We start from the raw sequence: 13,933 nt of genomic DNA on the forward strand, positions 1-13,933 counted from the left end.
GATCTGACCACCACCCCCCCAAAAACTATGCCTCCCCACCTGCTGGAGGTGGGTCGCCTACACATAGCAGCCTGGCCCCCACGAGCCTCCAGCCTGTCCTCCCTTGTCCCCCTTCTCAGAAGTAGGGCACACCATGGGGCACTTCCTGGAAGAGCACCTGCAGACTCCCCGAGGCCAGTCCAGGGAAGGAGTCCTGAGCTCGGCTAAGTTACTTTACAACAGATTCAATATACTATCTATACATACATATCCTGCTTTTCAAAAGCTTGTTTAGGCACTTTGCTTCTACGAAAGACCTACATTAGTACCTGTTCTTGCCAAACAGAAGACATCCAAAGAGGAATTTTGTTTTTACAATGAAATGCTTAAAGTGAAAATCGTGTTCAGTGTGTCCATTCTGCAGCGAGCTGTTACGGGGGCAGTGCCCAGAGCAGCAAGAGGATCCCCCCAGCTCCATCTCTGGAACCCACACTCAGCATCTCAGCGTCAGGCCACTGGAGCTGTGGACTGTGTCTCTGAGCATCAATTTATTGTCTGTGGCCATTAGCCAGATCCTAAGGTATCAGAAAAGCCTAGGGCAGGTTTTCTTGGGTCTGGGAATGCCCAAATATTTTCTTTTTATTATTATTATTATTTTGTTTGACAGAGAGAAAGCATGAGCAGGGGGAGAGGGGGAAGCAGGCTCCCTGCTGAGTGGGGTGCCCAATATGGGACTCGGTCCCAAGCCAAAGGCAGACACTTTACCATCTGAGCCACTCAAGCGTCCCCAAATATTTTCCCTATAAATGAAAGGTAACTGCTTCTTGAATTTACACCTCTTGAGCTTCCAGAAGCTTCCAGAGGAATGCTCCACTTTCAGATATCAGGGAAAGCCTGCCTTCGCGGCAGAAATGGTAGGTGGACTGAAGCCATGCTTTATAGAGGATGCTGAAGTAAGGGTGTATTTGTATATTTGATACCATTAGTAATGGGAGTCATTGATGCTTGACGAGGAGAGCCATCTGATCCGAGCTGTACTTGTGAAACTGAACTGGCCCTGTGTGTCCAGCAGGTCCGAGCAGGGAGACATAGGAAGTGAGAGCACCCAGAGGCAGAGTCCCTGCCTCACGCAGAGCCCCCGCAGGGAGTGTCCTGAGTGGCCCACAGCCCACTTCACAGAGCACCAGACACTTCCTGATCCTCATGCTGAGAACCTCAGGGATTAAGACAGACATGGACACAGCACAAGACTCAACTGCACGAGCACCAGCTCCTCTGTCTTTGCTGGGAAACCCCGTGCCTTCCAGGGCCAGAAGCTTCCACAGCACCCCCACCCCACCCCACCAAGGCTGAGCCGGTGCCATCTCACCAGTGTGCACTGGCCCGTGTCTGGCTTTAATGACCATTGTCTAAAAGAAACATATCCGGAGAACTGGACAGGAAGGAAAAGCTTGTGTTTGGGGGGAAAGGGAGGAGGATGTGTTTTATCTCAAACCATCTAGCTTCTATTTAATAAAACCCTCCATTGCCAAAGGCATGTCAGGCCACAATTCTCACAATGCTCACACAGAACAGAAAACCAGGGCCTGAAATGGAAATGCCTCTCAGTTGTTGCTCTGGCATGGCAGATGGCCCTCTCCTGACATTCAGGGAAACAGACTTTGCTTCCAGAGAGAAAAGCCTATAAAACATTGGGCAGCATATGCGGAAATGCCTAACCCTGGCCACCGGCATCGAGCATGTCTGTGGCACATGAAAGGCATTCCCGAACAGGGACCAGTGTCGTTCATGGCACCCTTATCACAGGGCACTGCACAGAGCAAATGCCTTCAAAGATGAGCGCACATATAACCAGTCGGATGAAATATCTCAGTCCCTGGTATAAATATGAATGGGTCCCTCACACTGGGAGGCCTACAAGCTTCTGCAATTCAGCAGGAAGCCAAGTAGGAAATAAGATGCCAGGTACTCATTTCTTACAGAGAATGGATGGAGGTGAGTTTTGGTATACCACAGTATGCTGTGGTATGCTATAGTACATGTGTTATGCTGTAGTATGCTGTGGTACACTATAGTATGCTGAGATATATTGTGCTATACTGTGTTACGTTGTGGTATGCTGTATATACTGTGGTATACTGGGCTATGGTGTGGTATATTGTGCTATGCTATGGCATAATATAGTATGTTGACATATACTGTGCTATGCTGTGGTATACTCTGGTATACTATCATACACTGTGGTATGCTGTGCTATACTATAGTGTGCTATGGTATACTGCAATATACTCTGGCATATTGTGCTATGCTATGGTATGCTGTAGCATGCTGTGGTACACTGTAGTATACTGAGGCATATTGTGCTATGCTGTGCTATACTGTGGTATGTTGTGATAGATCATGTTATGTCGTGGTATGCTGTGCCATATACTGTAGTATACCATGGTATACTGCAATATGCTGTAGTATACTGTGCTATGCTGTAGTATGCTGTGGTATACTGTGCTATACTGTAGTATACTGTGCTAAACTGTGGTATGTTGTGATATATTGTGTTGTGTTGTGGTATGCTATAATTATTGTGGTATACTGGGCTATGCTGTGGTATATTGTGTTATGCGGTGGTATGCTATGGCATATTGTGCTGTGCTGTGGTATACTGTGGTATACTATAGTATACTGTGGTATGCTGTGTATACTGTGTTATACTATGGTATACTATGATATGCTATGGTACACTGTGGTATCTGTGGTATATGCTGTGGTACACTACAGTATACTGAAGTATATTGTGCTATATGTTGTGACAGATTGTGTTATGTTGTGGTATGCTGTATATACTGTGGTATACTGTGACATATTTTGCTATGCTGTGGTATACTATAGTATACAACATACACCATGCTGTGCTGTGTTATACTGTGGTATACTATTGTATACTGTGGAATGCTGTGCTATACTGTAGTATACTGTGATATGCTTTGGCATACTGTGCTATGCTGTGGTATACCACGGTATCTGTGGTATACCATGCTATGCTGGAGTATGCTGTAGTATGCTGTGCTATACTGTAGTATCTCACGGTATCTGTGGTATACCATGCTATGCTGGAGTATGCTGGAGTATGCTGTGCTATACTGTAGTATCCTGAGATATACTGTGCTATGTTGTGGTATACTATGCTGTGCTGTGGTATGCCATGATATGCAGTAGTATACTATAGTATGCTGTGGTATACTGGAATATACTGTGCTGTGCTGTGTTATCCTATGGTATACCCAAAGCCTTGGTTTAATGATGGGCTCTAGTGGACAAGTCAGCCTGTAGTATCTCACATTATGGGGATAGATATATATATATACACACATAGCACATATATATATACACACATATATGTGTGTGTGTATATATATATATATATATATGAAAGATTCTAGATATATATGCATATTCAGCTAACACTTATCCAGAATTTCTCACATGTTGGGCATTATCTTAATCACTTTTAAGATATGAATTCATTTAATTTAATGCTCATTAAAAAACCAAAAGACAGTGAGTATTATGATCCTCATTTACAGAGGAGAAAACTGAGGCACAGAAAGGGTGCCCAACCTGTCCAGGGTCACAATGCCATGAAGTGACAGAGTCGGCACTTGAACCCAACCTGTCTGGACCCGTGTTCTGTGAGAACCCCTGGCCTCGTACACACCTCTTTTCTGGGTTTCTACAATTCCGATCGATTCTATCTGGAGTGAGAAACACTTGATGTTCTGAGAACTGGAGCACGCATGGTTTTATGAACAAGAGTACTTCTCACGTAGATGTTGAGCATTACCATGCAATCATCTTCTCCCTAGTCCTGCTGGCCTAGCCTGATGTCTGAACATCCAAGAAAGGGTCTGATGTAAAAACAACTCTGTCCATGCCCTGAGGCTGGCCGCTAAACACAGGGACTTGTTGGCTCCCCTTGGGACCCCACATTCCTCCCAAAGGGCTAACTAGGGTTGGACTTCAAGGAAGACCTCAGACAGAAAGGTGAGGCAGAGCATGGTTGATCCATCCCCACAGCCGGTGCCCACTAGGAACACAGACCCTAACACCAGGCCCACAAGCAAGTGGCAGGACGCTGGCTGCCACAGGCCCTTTGCTCTGGAGCAGGAAGAGGTGTTGCCAGGAGAGCCAAGCTGGGAGCGGAAGGAGTGGAGACAGTACAGATGGAATGTGCTAGTCGTGGAGCTCTGCCCACGGCCCTTCACATTCCACTGCTGTTGCGCAAGGAGCAGAGGCCCTGTGTGCTGTGAGCACATGTGTGGGTGACGGGCACGCAGCCCTTGGCCTGGTGACCCACAGCAGCGCCACTCACCGCTGAGTTTTGTCGAATGCCGTCTGTCACTGGGGAGTTTCATTCCTGAGACATGTGCTAGGCCCAAAAGAGTCCTTCCTAAAAAGTTTGCTAGAGCTCAAAATTCCTTGAACCAAGATTACTTAAACTAAGGAAACTGCCCGGGGACCAAGGACATCAAAGTTTCTCTAATGGTCATAGGAGGGGGCGCGGGGAGGGGCCTGCAAGCCAGCCGGTTCATGAGAAATCACCGACCTTCTAGTGCCACGGGGAGCCAAGTACTACTTCCAGCTCAAGCTCTGGGCCTGCTCCAAGTACTCTGCTCCTCCAGATTTTTTATAATCAGTGGACGGTTTGCCAAGTTCGTGAACACCCAGAGTTTCCACGGTATGGATATAACTGGTAAATAAGATTCAGGTTTCGCATTTGTCGTGCCAAGACTGGGACCAACAGGCACAGATGATGGAAATGAAACACAGCGAGGGCCCCAGCGTCAGTCCGGCAGCCGCATACCCTGGATCACATCACTCAGCCCCTCTGAGCCCTTGTTACCTTATTGGTAAAATGGGGAGAGTGACGCCCGCCCCAGGAACTTGATGTCCTCGCAAAGTTAACGAGGTACCACAAGACAGTGCAGGACACCACACCAGCTACATAGGTGGTGCCTCTGTGCCCCGGGAACTCAGACAAACAACAGGACTGGTTGTGCACGAGCATCAGCCCACGAAATTCGGTTACGATCTAACCACGGTGTGCGGGAGGGCTATCAAGGTATTTATTGATCATGCGACACATGTATGTCATGATGGGTGATGTGGCGAGAAGGCAGAAGACACAGCCTGCTTTTACAGAGCTAACTCTCAGGACCAGGAAGAAGAATGCTCCTTCTTGACAAAATGGACGTCTTGACAAACCTCAGCTGAGCAGATTCAAGGCGCCAAGCATGCTGACCACTTCAGGTGCAGGGTCTCCTCGGATGCTCTTAACGACCCCCAGAAGTACTTTCCAGGTTTGGGCCTCGAACTCGAGCAGTCTGGATCTATGAACACTGGCGTGCACGGGCTAGTCATAGCACTGTCTTGAGACAAAGATGGAAGTGTAGTCGGACCAGTGACCCAGACTTCTCGGTGGGGGTGCGGGGGGTGGTGAGCTGGGTCCCAGAGAAAAAGTGGAATTTGGACTGGCAGGCGCTGAGGTGGGCGGATATGTGGCCACGGTGGGTTTTGAACCCAGATCTAACTCTGGAAGGCATCAGCAACCAGAGTCCTCGAAGTGGGGCAAGGATTGCTTCCATTTCGTAGATGCAGACACGGAGTCTGAACGAGAACAAGTAACTGAGTTAAGTCTGCTCCACTCATGAGCCAGCCAGGCTTTGGGACATCTACGCCGCCCCCCCCCCCGCCCCCGCACACACACCCTTTCTTCTCCTGTGACCCCATGCAACCTGGGGAGTGTCCTCCGGCCTTGCCAGCCCAAGGAGCATGGGGCCCCGAGCCCCACCCCAGGGGCTGGTGGCCGCAGCCCAGGCCACGTTCATGCCTGCTGGGCTGGGCCTATTCCTTGACTGGCACTCCCTCCAGAGCCGCTGCCAGAGGGCCGGGCCGGCTTTCCTATCTCCTCGGCCGCAGCTGTGTTCTCAACAGTGAGAGTCACTCCAGCTCCCCTTATGAATCCCGGGCTCCCTGCGCAGCCACCAGCGTTGTGCGAGGATGAGATTAGGTGGGCGGGCCAGCCCCTGGACCCGGGACAGCCTGCCCATGGTGGGAACCAGGGGACAAGGGTGGGGACTCAGAGACAGGGGTCAAGAAGAAAGAAATACGGGAGGAAAAGACAGAGGGCCAGAGAATCAGCATGGGATCCTGGTCCCAGAGCCTGCTTAAGGGAAGTTACCCTTAACCATTCAAAATTCCATCACAGACAGAAGTTGGCCCCTGTGGACCAAGGGGTGTACTGGTGTTTCACCCAAACTCAAGGCGGTCCTCTTGCACAGTCCCTCCCCAGGGTGCTGGCTCCACCCCTGCAGAGCCTCCCCAGGGGCCTAGGTGGGCTCCTGGCTCCTGGCTCCCCCCCCCAGGGAGCAGCCCGCCCCACCCCATGCCGCCTCTCCCCCCACCCTCTGAGGTTCCTACTGAGCCTTCTCCACCCGCTCCTGTCTCTCTGGCTCTGTTCCTTCCTAGCCCTTCCCGTGGTTCTTAAATACACCGCTTCCTTTCGGTGGTTAGAGAAGGGATAAAAGCTTCCCTTTTCTGTCTGCCAGTGTTTAAATTCCTTCTGAAAACATCTAGAAAAGACTTATGTAAAAGGGGAACAGCCTTTTCCTACTGATGGCTCCAGTAGAACTTAGTAGGGAGTACAGGCGGATGCGGAGGTGCCCAGCGTTGCGGGTGCCTTCCAGACCCCCAGCTCTTGGTGCTGGGGCTGCACCCCCTCCCCACGGCCACCTAGACCAGGAGCGAGGCTCTGCCCTCCTCACCCCCAAAGCCCAGACTCCGCAGAAGCAGGCAAAGTGGGGTTGGGCTCTGCTGTTTTCAGGGAGCCAGGCTCTCTGCTCCAAAGGAGGCCCCCTCCCTGCTCCACAGCATCCACATGGGCCTTCTATAAGGAGCGACTCTCCACGGCCTTCTCAGAGGTCTCTTCTGGCCAGCCGAGTAGCCCTCACTTCATCTCTACACGCGTGTCCATTCAGGAGCGCTGGCAGAACAGCCTGATTCCTGTTTCCGAGGACCCCAGGAGACAAGGGCCTCAGTCACTGGGTGCCACACTCAGCAGCACTCCTGGGCCTAGCCCACAGCAGCAACCTGGAGGAGACCCTTCCCCTGCAAACCACCCTTGTAGTGTCTTGGGGTTAGAGCGCCACGCTTCTCTGCACCCCAAACCCCCTTCTCCCCACCACTCACTTCGGTGGGACTCAGCTTCCAGGGAATTATCTCTTGGCCCACAAGTCTCGGTACACAACATGGTTGTGTACTGTGGCTCCAGAAAAATCTCGGTTCAAGTCTAGAGTACCACCTGGGGACCGCATGGCCAGACTGAACGAGATTAGGTAAAACTTTGTGTGAAGAGATCGTAACAAAGAACTGTAGATTCAGAACGCCCCGTAATGATGCCATTGCTACTCACAACTATTTATTCAACACTCACACTAAGCACACTATGAATCCCCACACCTCAAGGTTCTTCCTGCTGAATTAAGGACTCAGAAAAATAAATAACCAGATATAAAGCTATGTAATAGTAAGAAATAGATGCACGTATATCGGTCTCTGCCGCCTTCCTACTTACATTTTGTCTTTGACCCCAGTTCTTGACATGGAGCTCCTCAGTCCTTCGGAATTTCCTGGGTTATAGGAACCTCTTTTGTTCTAATGAGGTGACTCTAGAGGGGCTTCTGGGGCTGGCAGGGGGCACCAGAAAGTCTAAGCCATGCTTAAAACCTCAGGACTTCCAGCCCCACCCCCGCTCTCGGGGGAGGGGTGAGGTGCTGGAGAATAAATGATTGATGTCCCCAACGTGTCGAAGTCACCATGAAAATCCCTGGAGTGCAGAGTTCTGAGAGCTTGTGGGCTGATGAGCACAAGTGTGTGCCAGGAGGGCGGTGCAGCCCAGCTCCAGACAGACAGACAGACGCTGCTATGCTGGGGACCCTTCTGGACCTCGCCTTATGCGCCTCTTCCTCCATATCCTTTATCATAGACTGATAGATGTAAGTAAGTGTTTCTCTGAATCCTGTGAACCATTTTATCAAATTATCAACCCAGGGAGGGAGTCATGGGAACCCCAGTTTATAGCCAGTTGGTCAGAAGTACAGATGACAGCCTGGGACTTGTGACAGGCCTCTGACATGGGACCGTCTCGTGGGACGGAGCCCTTAACCTGTGGGATCTGACACCAGCCCCAGGTTGGTGGTGTTGGACCTGAATCAAATTGTGGGACACTCCGCGGGTGTCGGAGGACTGACACCCATGGTATGGGGAAGAAAGCACACATCATTGAGAGTGCTGAGTGTGACAATACGAGGAAATGGAGCATTTTTCCTCAATAAATGAAGAATGAACAAACGCCGTCACACATGAGACAGACTTATGTCCATATGACCCATCTGTAAGAGAATTAGTGAATTGAAATATAGATCTGAAGAAACCATTCAGAATGGGTGTACATACAAAACATGGTAAGTTAAGATGCAAGTAGAAAAGAATAGCAAGAGAGTAGAAAAGATTTTCCAAGAGAAATTACAGAAGAAAAAAACAGAGATCATGCAGAGAGACAATGTTGGAAGAGACAGTGGCTGAAAATATTCCAGCACTGACATGAGAAGTTAAACTACTTCTTAATGAAAATATATTAAGGAACTGAATTTCAGAAACAAAATTATCAAAATTTTGCAAGCAACTCACATGATTAAATCTTCTTGTGAAGGCAACAGCATTTGGTGCATGAATTACAGTGGGGGAACAGCAGGGACATGTACGTGGCAGGAGAGGTGCCACCCAGGCAAGGCCATGAGGCATGAGCAGGACTGTGGTCAGCGGGAACAGGCAGGGAACTCCAGGAAGCAGCAGGAGGCGGGCGTGGAATTGTGAAGGGTATAGGCAGAGTGTTCTGGGTGAACACACGCTGGATGCTTCCTTAGGTTTGAGCTCTCCTTCCTCCTCCCCCCAGCCCCGGTGGCCTCTTAGGTGCCCATTCAGTTCTGGGAAAACCCCTAACATGAAGATGAGGCTTGCAGCAGAGTGAAGATGGGCGAGGAGAGCTGGGGCAAGTGAATTCGAATTCTCTCTTTCTTTGGAGACATGAACAAAGAAGCACAAAGCCCAAGAGCTGTTGGCAACCACCCTTGGACCATGATCATCAGAGAGACATAAACTTGACTCCTTAAAGAAATTGCTAAGCTGCTGGATCAAGCCTTGCCTGAAGCTCACACTGAGAGCAAAGCTAATGAAATGACCTGAAATCACGTACAGCATGAATTGTGGGGGGATGGAGGGATGTTAACAACACTGAAACTAGAAGGGTATCTGAGGATTAAGCCACGAGAGTCTCTCCTTATTCCTCGCTAGGGTGTTGGACTTCATGTAGGCAGGAGGGAGACTCGTGAAAATTGTTGAGAAGGGAGGTGGTGGGATGGAATCTGCTTTAAGAAATTAGCTTTCATGGGGCGCCTGGGTGGCTCAGTGGGTTAAGCCTCTGCCTTTGGCTCAGGTCATGATCTCAGGGTCCTGGGATCGAGCCCCGCATCGGGCTCTCTGCTCAGCATGGAGCCTGCTTCCTCCTCTCTCTCTGCCTGCCTCTCTGCCTACTTGTGATCTTCCTCTCTGTCAAATAAATAAATAAAATCTTTAAAAAAAAAAAAAAGAAAGAAATTAGCTTTCATGGCAGAATGAGTGGCAGGCTGGAGGGAAGGGAGATTAGGAGCAAAAAAAAAAAAAAAAAGGTGATTAGTAATGGGTCTGGGAAAAGGACATTTTATCAAACAACCCCAGATGTCGGCACTGAACTGGCAAAGTCATTCCTGTGGTAGCCTCCCCTGGTGTGAGCATTCAAGGGCTTCCCTTCACCCTGAAGAGCAAACAGCACACAGTGAGTAGGTCCAAATGCTAATATCGCAATGCCTCCCAAAGCTTTCCAGTTGTCTTAGAAATTTCATAAGAACAGGAGAGTCTTTTTATTTTAAAAACTAAAACAAAGTTCCCTTTCATTAACTTTTAGATTAACCATACATTTACAGAGTGGGGAAAAGAATACACCCAAAACAAGAAGCCATAAAAAAGCGTCCCCACTCCCAAAAGTTTGTGAGTCACCAACTAAATCATGGGGCTCCCAGCTCCCCATCCCTGGTGGGAGCACCTGTCCTGGCAGCTGCCAGAGTTCTAGAGCCTTCCAGGGCCTTCCGGAGGCCGGCAAGAGGCCTGCAGAGCTCACGTGGCTCCGTCCCCACATCCACGAGGAAGGTAAGCATCTTCATCTCCTCCTAATGTGCCCAGAGAGTGCCCCGGCTGCCCCACAGGTCACACTGCCTGGGGCTCCACACCCCACACTTCACCCTTGCCTCACAGCCTCCTCCCATGGGTGCCCCGCACTCCCTGACCTGGCTGTTCCCATTCTCAGCCCCCAGAGCTTCCCAACAGGCAGACTGCCACCTGCGTCCCAGGCCCACTGTTTAATTTACATAATTCCGATGGTTTTCCCTGCCAGCTTCCTGTTTTTGTAAACTCCTGTCCGGTTTTTTACTCTCCCAAGAGCCCGGCTCACAATAGCCTTCTGCCAATCTGGTTCTTCTGCATCGAAGGAGACAGAGGGAGCTTCTATCTGATGATTTCCCTTTTTGTTGTAGAAACAGGAGCTTAAAAACAGCCAGTGGTTTCCAATCCAGAGTTTCCTACAAGCTTTTGACTCTGCTGGTTACTGGCTTCCTGTTAGCAGAACAAAGTTTCGGGCTGAGTCACAGCCGAGAGCCAAGCCCAGCAGTGATTCACGAGTGTGGCTCATGGCACCCCTGCCACCACCAGCGGCCACCATCAGCGCAGCCTCTACTAGTGCTGCGGCAGCCCCCAGTTCTCCTGATCCTCGGAGCGCAAGAGCCTGAGGCCGTGTTCCTGATTTTCTCTTCGGCGTGGTAGAGGAGCACCAGCAGCCGGCACAGGCCGGGCAAGGCTGGCCTGGAGATCAGGGACAAGATTGGGGACCTGAATCAGGGCAGTTCCAGGGACACTGGGGAAGGTACCACTGCTTCAAAATAACACCCACCCCCATCCACCCTCCCCTGCACAGGGCTGAGGGTTCCTCCCTCTGAGCTTTTTTGGTCCTCCTTCAAGGCACAAACAGGCCACTCACACCCTAATATGATTAACGTGATGAGCTCACTTAGGAAAACACTCATCGCTGCAGAGAAGCAGATGGGAGAGAAGTAGAAAAAAACCCGAAGCACGAGCAGGCCAGAGACACAGACAATCTCGCCCAGGACCAGGCGTGGCCGCAAGGTCAGCGGCGGGGAAACCCTGTAACCTTTGCCAGGACTCAGTTTGGGGGTATCTTCCGATTCCAAGGTTCTCTTGACAGGCCTCAACACTTTGCAAGCCACACAGAAGCTGCACTCTAAACACAGGGGTGAAACCCAGAGGCTGCAGACCCTACCCAAAGCACCGCAACAAGGAGCAGTCCGCTGGGGAGAGGGTTGTCAAGCACATTGTCCTCCTTGATCTTCACAGACAGGTGGGAAGGGCGGCTCCTCCTGATTCGAGAGAGGAGGGTGAAGAGGGTTTCTGACCCAAGCCATGGTGAATTCCTAGATTTATGAAAACGCAAGATCTCGTCCCTACCATGAAATGCACCATTTAAACATCCGCAGCAGGCTGTAGCAGTTTCACGGTGCGAGTGATCCCCCAGGACTTCGTGGTTCCCCATCCCCGGGGCACATGACCCCGGCAGGGGCAGGCGTGAGAGCCCCTCCCTCAAGCCCCCGGGGCCGGGCTGGGGACACCAAAGCTGGCGAAAAGCAGAAGCTTCAAGGCCCTGAGAAGGCACCATCTGTGCTCGTAGGAGCAAGCGAGCCCTGGGCAGGGAGGACCTCTGGAATTCTGGAGACGCAGGACATTTCTGACTTCCCAGATGATGGCCCACAAGCAAGAAGCAGTGGGAACTGCTCAGCTAGCATGTCTCTTGCTATGGGCATCTCATAAATCTTTTAAACTTGCTGAAATGAGAGTGAAAATGCTCTATTTTTCTCCTTAAAAGCCCCATTTCTGTCCTCCCAACCCACTGGCTTCCTGTCACCTGCTGGGACTCACTCTGCTCCTCTGGCCCCAGAGACTTGGCCCAGGTTGCACCCTGCCCTCCATGTGCTGAGCCTGGGCTTCCACAGGCTCTCTCCACCACCACCCCCAGGACCCACAGTGTGCACCGCTCTGGGGACCTCCGAATCCCTGACCAGGGAGCACCCCTCGGCCACCAGCCACACGGCCGCTCCTCCGTGCCCTCCTGGCTGCATCAGGCTCTGGGTGACACAGGCCACCACTGTGGCCAGGCACATGCAGGGTGACGGCTTCATCAGGGTCCACCCCACAGACACCCATCTCTTCCGGTACCCCCAGCAGCTGGCACAACCCTGTTAGATACAGATCTGACAAACAAATGAAGTCAGGTTTTGTTTCTCTGTTTTTACTTACCTACTTATTGATTGAGGCATAAATGACACACACAATGACTCAATATTTGTATGTATGTTGTGAAATGATCAGCACAATTAAGTCTAGTGAACATCCGTCACCATACATAGTTACCAAACATACTATGTTCTTGTGATGGTCAGGAAGAAGCCCTATGAGCTCTCCAGATCAAGAGGCTGCAAAAAGAACCTCTAAAGAACCCAGCACTGGTGATGAAAACTGGTGTTTATTACCATCCAGCTGCTTCCCGCATTGCTTTGACCACAGGCAAAGGTTCGGCAGGAATGCGCCTTCAAGCACAGGGACGGGCAGGCAGACAGCTTGATAAACCGGTTCCTACCTTTGGTCTTTTCTATCCTGCTTGCCTTGCTGCTTCCAGAACACAGACTGGAGGAGGGTCCGGGTGGGCAGCCTGGCTGCTGTCAGGTGCACTCACCCCCCACTGCCAGGGCTCGGGGGAGGACACAGGGACAAGCACCAGGGGAGTGGGAGGGGCCCAGTGCCAGGGAGATGTGCGTGGACTCCGTTCCTTCTCATCCCTGGGACTACACGGCATTTCAAGGGCTTGGTGACTTCTGAAATTTCATATGAAAATGACAGGAGATCTCATTTTTCCAAGTCCCTTCAGTGAATTTTATCAATAAGGATGTGAAATACCGACATTGCTGATACAATATCCAGAAATCACATGATCACAGCTTTTGACCCCAACACCTGGGATGAGACCTATTTAGGAATCGGCCCTGGGGGCTTCTAGGAGTCAGGAAGACATTATTACTGATTGTGCAGTCACTTTGAAGAGCCACACCTGATCTGACACAGCCCCTTCTCATCGGATCAATATGTTCAAGTGTACCATCTGCTGAGATGTTGTGGTCCTGCGGCTGGCTTACACAATGTTTGGCTCGGGGGCCACCACTGTGGAGTGGTGTGGATGGAAGGACTCTGGGTTGCGTGCAGACTGGGGTGTCGGTATGGGGTCTCCGGCGGAGGGCAGAGAGGAGCCACACTCCCTCCTTCCCCGCCCCTCACCTCCATACCCTCATACCCAGCCTCCCATGCACCTGCAGCTGCCAGGTACTGAGAATAACCCAAATTATTGCTGATGCACGATACCAGCAAATCATCCCCAAATGATAATATTTTTACTATAACCAAAAAAAATCCCATGTGATACACCTTCCAGCGCATCTGGACACCTGGGTGAGAAACTCAGTAAGGACCTGATTGCTTTCCTGGAAAGCAAGGCACACTGGTTTTCCAGCCCACGTCCACACATTCCCACCCCTGCGAGCAGAGGGGAGAGTCCGGCCTCAGTCCAGCTTCTCTGTGGGTCTGTCGCACTTCAGACATAACCATGCTCCTGAAAACTAAATGGGTGCATTTAGTTTTCTGCAAACAGCCCCACATTTGAAAGGTGGTACTAAGGAAAGCTTCCTATGTA

The 13,933-nt window shown here is 50.7% G+C and overlaps 1 long non-coding RNA gene across 3 annotated transcripts in view; it reads right to left on the reverse strand.

Moving 5' to 3' along the window:
- LOC116576648 overlaps nt 1-13,933 on the reverse strand; it is a 70,261-nt gene that overhangs the window by 37,013 nt on the left and 19,315 nt on the right. The window contains exon 2 of one of the 3 annotated variants that reach the window (XR_004280241.1): nt 5,239-5,640. The exons of the other annotated variants lie outside the window; for them this stretch is intronic. This is a non-coding gene — a long non-coding RNA (uncharacterized LOC116576648). The remainder of the gene's footprint in view (nt 1-5,238; nt 5,641-13,933) is intronic. 3 annotated transcript variants of the gene reach the window in all.

Source organism: Mustela erminea, chromosome 17, assembly GCF_009829155.1.
Source record: "Mustela erminea isolate mMusErm1 chromosome 17, mMusErm1.Pri, whole genome shotgun sequence".
Taxonomy (NCBI): Eukaryota; Metazoa; Chordata; class Mammalia; order Carnivora; family Mustelidae; genus Mustela; species Mustela erminea.